This window comes from Magnolia sinica, chromosome 11, assembly GCF_029962835.1.
Source record: "Magnolia sinica isolate HGM2019 chromosome 11, MsV1, whole genome shotgun sequence".
NCBI lineage: Eukaryota > Viridiplantae > Streptophyta > Magnoliopsida > Magnoliales > Magnoliaceae > Magnolia > Magnolia sinica.
The window spans coordinates 17,330,327-17,336,326 of NC_080583.1; the positions used below are offsets into that span (position 1 = coordinate 17,330,327).

General features: G+C 41.3%; 1 pseudogene; it reads left to right on the top strand.

Moving 5' to 3' along the window:
- Nucleotides 1-3,889, top strand: part of LOC131218039 (serine carboxypeptidase-like 1) — a 93,105-nt pseudogene extending 89,216 nt beyond the window's left edge.
- The last annotated feature ends 2,111 nt before the right edge of the window (nucleotides 3,890-6,000 follow it).

Sequence of the window (6,000 nt, forward strand, 5' to 3'; positions counted from 1 at the left end):
TGCACAGGAATATCGCTTTTTGCTCTCGTATTACTGGGCAGATTTTCCCAGTGTTAGAAAGGCTCTCCATATACGAAAGGTACATCCTCCTTACCATTAGATAATTTTGACTAGTCACATTATCATCTGGACGGTCAGGTTGATCGGATTTGATCTGGACCATTAGATAAAAGGTACAGTCGATAAGGTGCATACTAGACCGTCCAATTAACAAGATCTGATTGGATGCGATGCACACAGCCGAATCGTGGTACGATGATGAAGATTGAAAATTGGACAAATTACCAATTGGGCCAGGCGAGTAAACAGGCCCCGAAAACTGGGCCTGTTTATTTAATGGTTTACCAATAGAAATAGGGTTGGATAGCCACGTTAAATCAAGGGCAAAGCCCATCTACAGGCATGGCCGCAGATTAAGTAGGCCAGGTTCATGATGGGTTATGATGGATAATTGTAAGACTTACAATTGTGGTGACGTAAAGGGAACAGTAGGAGCATGGCTAAGGTGCAACTATGGCCTACGTTACATCAAGGACGTAAGAAGTACCATAACATATCATTTCAACCTGACCACCAGAGGCTACCGGGCTCTAATTTACAGGTGATCTTTGGTCCATTTCTCTTCACAATCTCTTCTACTAACTATTAATATGATTCTGATTTTCTTTATTTTTTGGTATCTCAATGCAGTGGTGATCATGACTTACTTATACCATTCATCAGCACACAAGCGTGGATAAGATCACTCAATTTCACTATAGTTGATGATTGGAGAGCATGGACCACTGCTGGTCAGGTTGCCGGGTGAGGCCCGCTGTTTTTTAAAAGAGGTTTTTATATATAACCGCTGCCTTAACAAGCTTATTTTCCCTCACACTTTTTGATATTTACAGTTATACGTTGTTATAATGGGTGGGTGTCCATAAGATTTGATTGGCCCACCTTTATCTAAATATGTGATCGACACCATCCGTCCATTTTGTCAACTCATTTTAGGGCATCAGCCCAATAAATGAATCAGATCTGAATCGCAAGTGAACCCTATGACACAAAACAATGCTATTTGATTCCCCACCATTATAAACTACCCGGGGCTAGTAAAAGTTTTGGATCGAGCTTATATTTATGTTTTCCTTTCGTCCAGGTCCATGTGACCTTATGAATAGGTTGGATGACAAAAAAACATCACTCTGGGTCTTGGAAAGTTTTTAACATTGCTTGTTAAATTACCACTATTTTGTGGTGTGGTCCACACGAAATATGGATTTACTTCAATTTTTTATTCATGCCCTAAAATGAGCTAGAAAAACTGGAGCTTATATTTATGTTTTCCTTTCATCCAGGTCCGTGCGACCTTATAAATAGGTTGGATGACAAAAAAACATCACTCGGTCTTGGAAAGTTTTTAACATTGCTTGTTAAATTACCACTATTTTGTGGTGTGGTCCAAGTGAAATATGGATTTACTTCAATTTTTTATTCATGCCCCCAAAATGAGCTAGAAAAACTGGTGGATAGCATGGGTAGAAAACATACATCATGATGGGGCCACAACTTTTTGGGCACTGACACTTAAGGGGCCAATAATGTTAGTGGTCCTGTTTCATGGCCACTGTTTTATGTGATGTGGTCCGCCTGAGATTTGGATCTTCTTTCAATTTTTAGCTTTTTTTCTTTGTTGTTTTTTTTTTTAAAACACACACACACGCACTCCGTGGGATTTCACTACCGATGGATACTTGAACCCTTGACCCGGTGTTCAAACTCCTGGGAGTCTACCACCCGGGTAAGAGTAAGGACCCTCTTTCAATTTTTAGCTTATGCTCTCAAAAGAACTGACAAAACTGATGAAAGGTGTGCATGTAATACATACATCATGGTGGGGACAGGACCTTTTTCAGAACCTACCCTGAAGGGGTAATAAATCTATATTACACCAACGTGGCTAATATGACGACACGACCGGCCTGATTTTTACACCCAGAAAGTTTGATAGTAGGGTCTATCGTTTTCAAGAGATAGATGTTACATCACCTACCTATGATGTGGACCTTGAAAGGACTCTCAACCTTTGATAAAAGAGGGTTGATGGTCTATGTCGAACGCATGGGAAATTCCTGAGCGGTAGCTTCTGTAAGCGGATTTCTTGTGCTGATGTTTGTGGAAAATGTCCGTACATTTTGCCAGCTTATTTTAGGGGACATGCGGTAAAATACGAGCCGCTTCCAAAACTCAGGACTACATGAGAGGGAAAATTGGAGAAATAAATGCCTACCCATGAAAACTTTTTGGGCCCCAGCTTGACGTTTATATGTCATCCAAACCGTTTATAAGGTCATTGCCACTGAAATAAAGTGAAAACGCAAAAAAGGATTAGCTTGATACAAACTTTTGTGGCCACACGAAGGTTTCAACAGTGGTCATTGAATTCCCACTGTTTCCTCTCGTGCGGCCCACTTGAGCTTTGCATCGCATCGGGTGAATTTCTCGCAAACATCATAGTGGCCCCACGTAGATCCGAGCGCAGGATCGAACTTCCTGCGAACAAAAATAAATTCGGTGTGTGGTTTCTCATTGGTATACGTCATTGCTGACCTAACGAGCTCACAAAATGTGGATTTTCTGTCTGGAATAGATTGCCTACTACACGTAACTTTTAACGTGTAGAGGTTCTCTATGAGACCTTATGAACATGTTGCTTCATGTGGTCTGGTCCAAGTCTATGAGACCTTATGAACATGTTGGATTTAAAATAAACATCAGGGTAGACCTAGGAAGGTTTCAATGGTGGGCCTGCTGCTTCATGTGGGCTGGTCCAATTGACTCTTGGATCTGCATCATTTTTTGGTTCATACACCAAAATGTCCTGGAAAAATGGATGTGGATAAAACCTATACATCATGATGGCCCCACAAAGCCCCTGTTTGTACTTATTTTCCTCCAGGCAGGTAGGACACAATCCGCTTACTTGGCCGCTGGCCTAAACTAAAAGCACAATCCTGGTCCATGAAAGCTATCCATTCAAGCCCTATCCTGGACCATGAAAGCCATCCATTCAAGCCCTGGTCTGGTCCAAGAGGCCCGATTCCAACGGCTGTTGTTGAGTTCTGGTCCAATGGGCCATTGGGCTGGGCCGTCTCATTAGCAGCCCAATCTATTATATCTAACGATTTTGGCCGTTTGATGTCACAGATACACGAGGACATATTCCAACAACTTAACATTTGCGACTGTCAAGGCAAGAAATTCCTCTTCTTGGTTCTTTGATGTCATTTTTATGCATGAACATACGTAAGCCATCTGATCTGGTGTGGCCCCTTATTGTTTTGGATGCAGGGAGCGGGCCACACGGCTCCGGAGTACAGCTCCAAGGAATGCTTTCAACTGTTCCAACGGTGGATTTCCCATAATCCCCTATGATTACATCCCATGAGTTCAATTCCACATGTTTCAATGCGGCCGCTGATGATCAAGTGAAGCAACTATCTGCACCCATGAAATATTCATCATCTGAAAACAGACGTTAAAAGATATCATGTTCCAACTTAGAAAAAGTGTTGGCAAACTCTGATTACTTTCGTTGTCAGTTTTAACCATTCCTTTTTAGGGTCTACATGATGGTCCAAACTCGCCCATCAAATCAACCGTTTGGATCACTCAATCATGGGTCCCCCAACTGTACATCAAGACTAATTTAGTCCAACAAAAACAGAAACAAAGACATAGATGAGGTACATCGAGAAGGAATCATAGGATCCTCCCACGATTCTCTTGTTTTCAGTTTCCACATATGGGCATACCGTCTCAGGTGGACCACACCACTGGAAAACAGTAGTGATTTTATGTCGGTTTGTGCGGTTCAATCAAACACAAGGCCACACATGTAATTAAGGGCATTTACGTGTGCAATTAAGAAGTACGGGTGTGCCAAGGTTGCACTCGACTCAATGTTTGATTGAACGTTGGTGGCCCCGCTGAAATGAATGCATGGATTTGGAAATCTAGATATTGAGTCAGCCACCAGTTGTGATCAGTGATCGCACTATTTGCGAAAGGGTAAGTGTGACTCCTTATAGATTCTTTTTACCTTATGCCTGTAGGACTTTTCATTCACGCTACTTGCAACCAATGTATTCCTCAAACCAATCAAGATGAGCAGATAAACTAAAAAGAGCTACAACAATATTATTATTATTATTATTATTATTATATGAATATATGGCTCATTACAATCAAGAAAATACTAAATAAACTAGAAAAATAAACAACAAGAGATAAATACCTGATTTATCTATTCCAACAAATGATTGAGGCTGATGGTCAATAAGGCATGACTAGAAACATGATCATCCAAGTAAGAAGTTTGTTGAATGGGATCCAACAACTTAGGATTGTGGATGTTTACTCTAATCCTATGGTATTGTAGCGGCAATGTTGGATAGTAGTGATTTTTTTTTTTAATTATTTTTAAGTAATCATCTACTATCATTCATGAAGGGCAAAATTTACATGAGATTGACATTGGGCTGCTTCAGGAAAAAAGGACCTGATTGGAGCCTATCATAAGGACCCTAACTGAAGGAAAATGACAAAAGGCACTAGGAATGGGAAAAAAACAGGGCCTAAAAATCTGGAGAACCACACTGAAAGCTACAATTTCTATCTGAGTCGAGTCGAATTGCCCCAAGACCCACTTTATCTAGGAAAATGTTGCCCCTGACGACACTTGGAAGAAGAGAGATCTGCCTAACCAGAGAGGAAACCTGAGTGTTGCAGGCCAGCCGCACCATACCGTCAGCAGGCCTATTCCCTTCTTTAAAAATATGGAAAAATTTCACCAGAGCATGAGCACCTAGGCTCTTGATTCTGGCCATCCAATAGGCCCATTTCCAACTAGGATTGACTGTTCTATTCAAAAAGTCTACAACGAGCATGAAGTCCAATTCAACTTCTATTCGCAGCAGGCCTAGCCAAGAGCAGAAAGAGAGACCATCATGAATCGCTCGCAACTCGACGTATACATTGGAAGCTAACCCGTAACCTGACAAGAATGCCAAAATGAACTCACCTTTGTCGCCTCTACAGATGCCACCTCCACCCAAGGGGCCTAGATTTCCTCTAGCCGACCCATCTACGTTGAGCTTGACCCACCTCGATTGCGGTTTCACCCACCTGACGACAGAAGGAGAAGATATGACGTGTGATGTGGCTGCAATCCCCAACTTGGCTACGGACTGTAACGCTCCGACTTTTTAGGACCTGAGTATATGACTCGTTTCCCAAAAACCCGAGTGCTAACCTTAAAGGATGGTCAAATTCGAGTATATATATAGTTTTCAACTATCAGAGTAAGTATATGAGCATAAAATGGACAAGTCAGTATAAAGAAAAATTTGCATTTAAATTTAGAATATACAAAGGTTGTCCATAATGACTTATATAAACCAATATCTCCACATTAACAATTACAAAATTACACACAAGAGAAATTTAAAAGCATATAAAACATATAAACGAAAGCCACAAGATCGTGCAGCTTCCTTGACAGGTACAACCACGCTTCCTTGACCACCATAACGGTTCCTCATCAGTCTGAACCTGCATATCACTTAAGCCACCTGCGCTACCTATACGGTTATATTTTTTATGGATGAGTGGCCAACTTAATGTGAATTCCCCTCAAGATTACACACCATCGCATTAGGTAAGCATAATTATAAAACAAAGCATATAAAACAATACATGGTACAGATCTTATTAGATGCATGGATGCGTGGATGCAGTCACACCCCGGGGATGCATATCCGTGCAGAAGTTGGGCTCGTCACCCATGCAATCATCGAATTGAAAAAATCATCCAGTCAGAACAATAGATCGATAGTCGGTAGTCTAGGAGCTAGCAAAACGATACCCCGATGATCCTAATGGCACGTGCTATAGCATCCAGAATTAGCCAGCCACTATTGCAAATATGCCATAGATGCATGATTAGTTAAATCA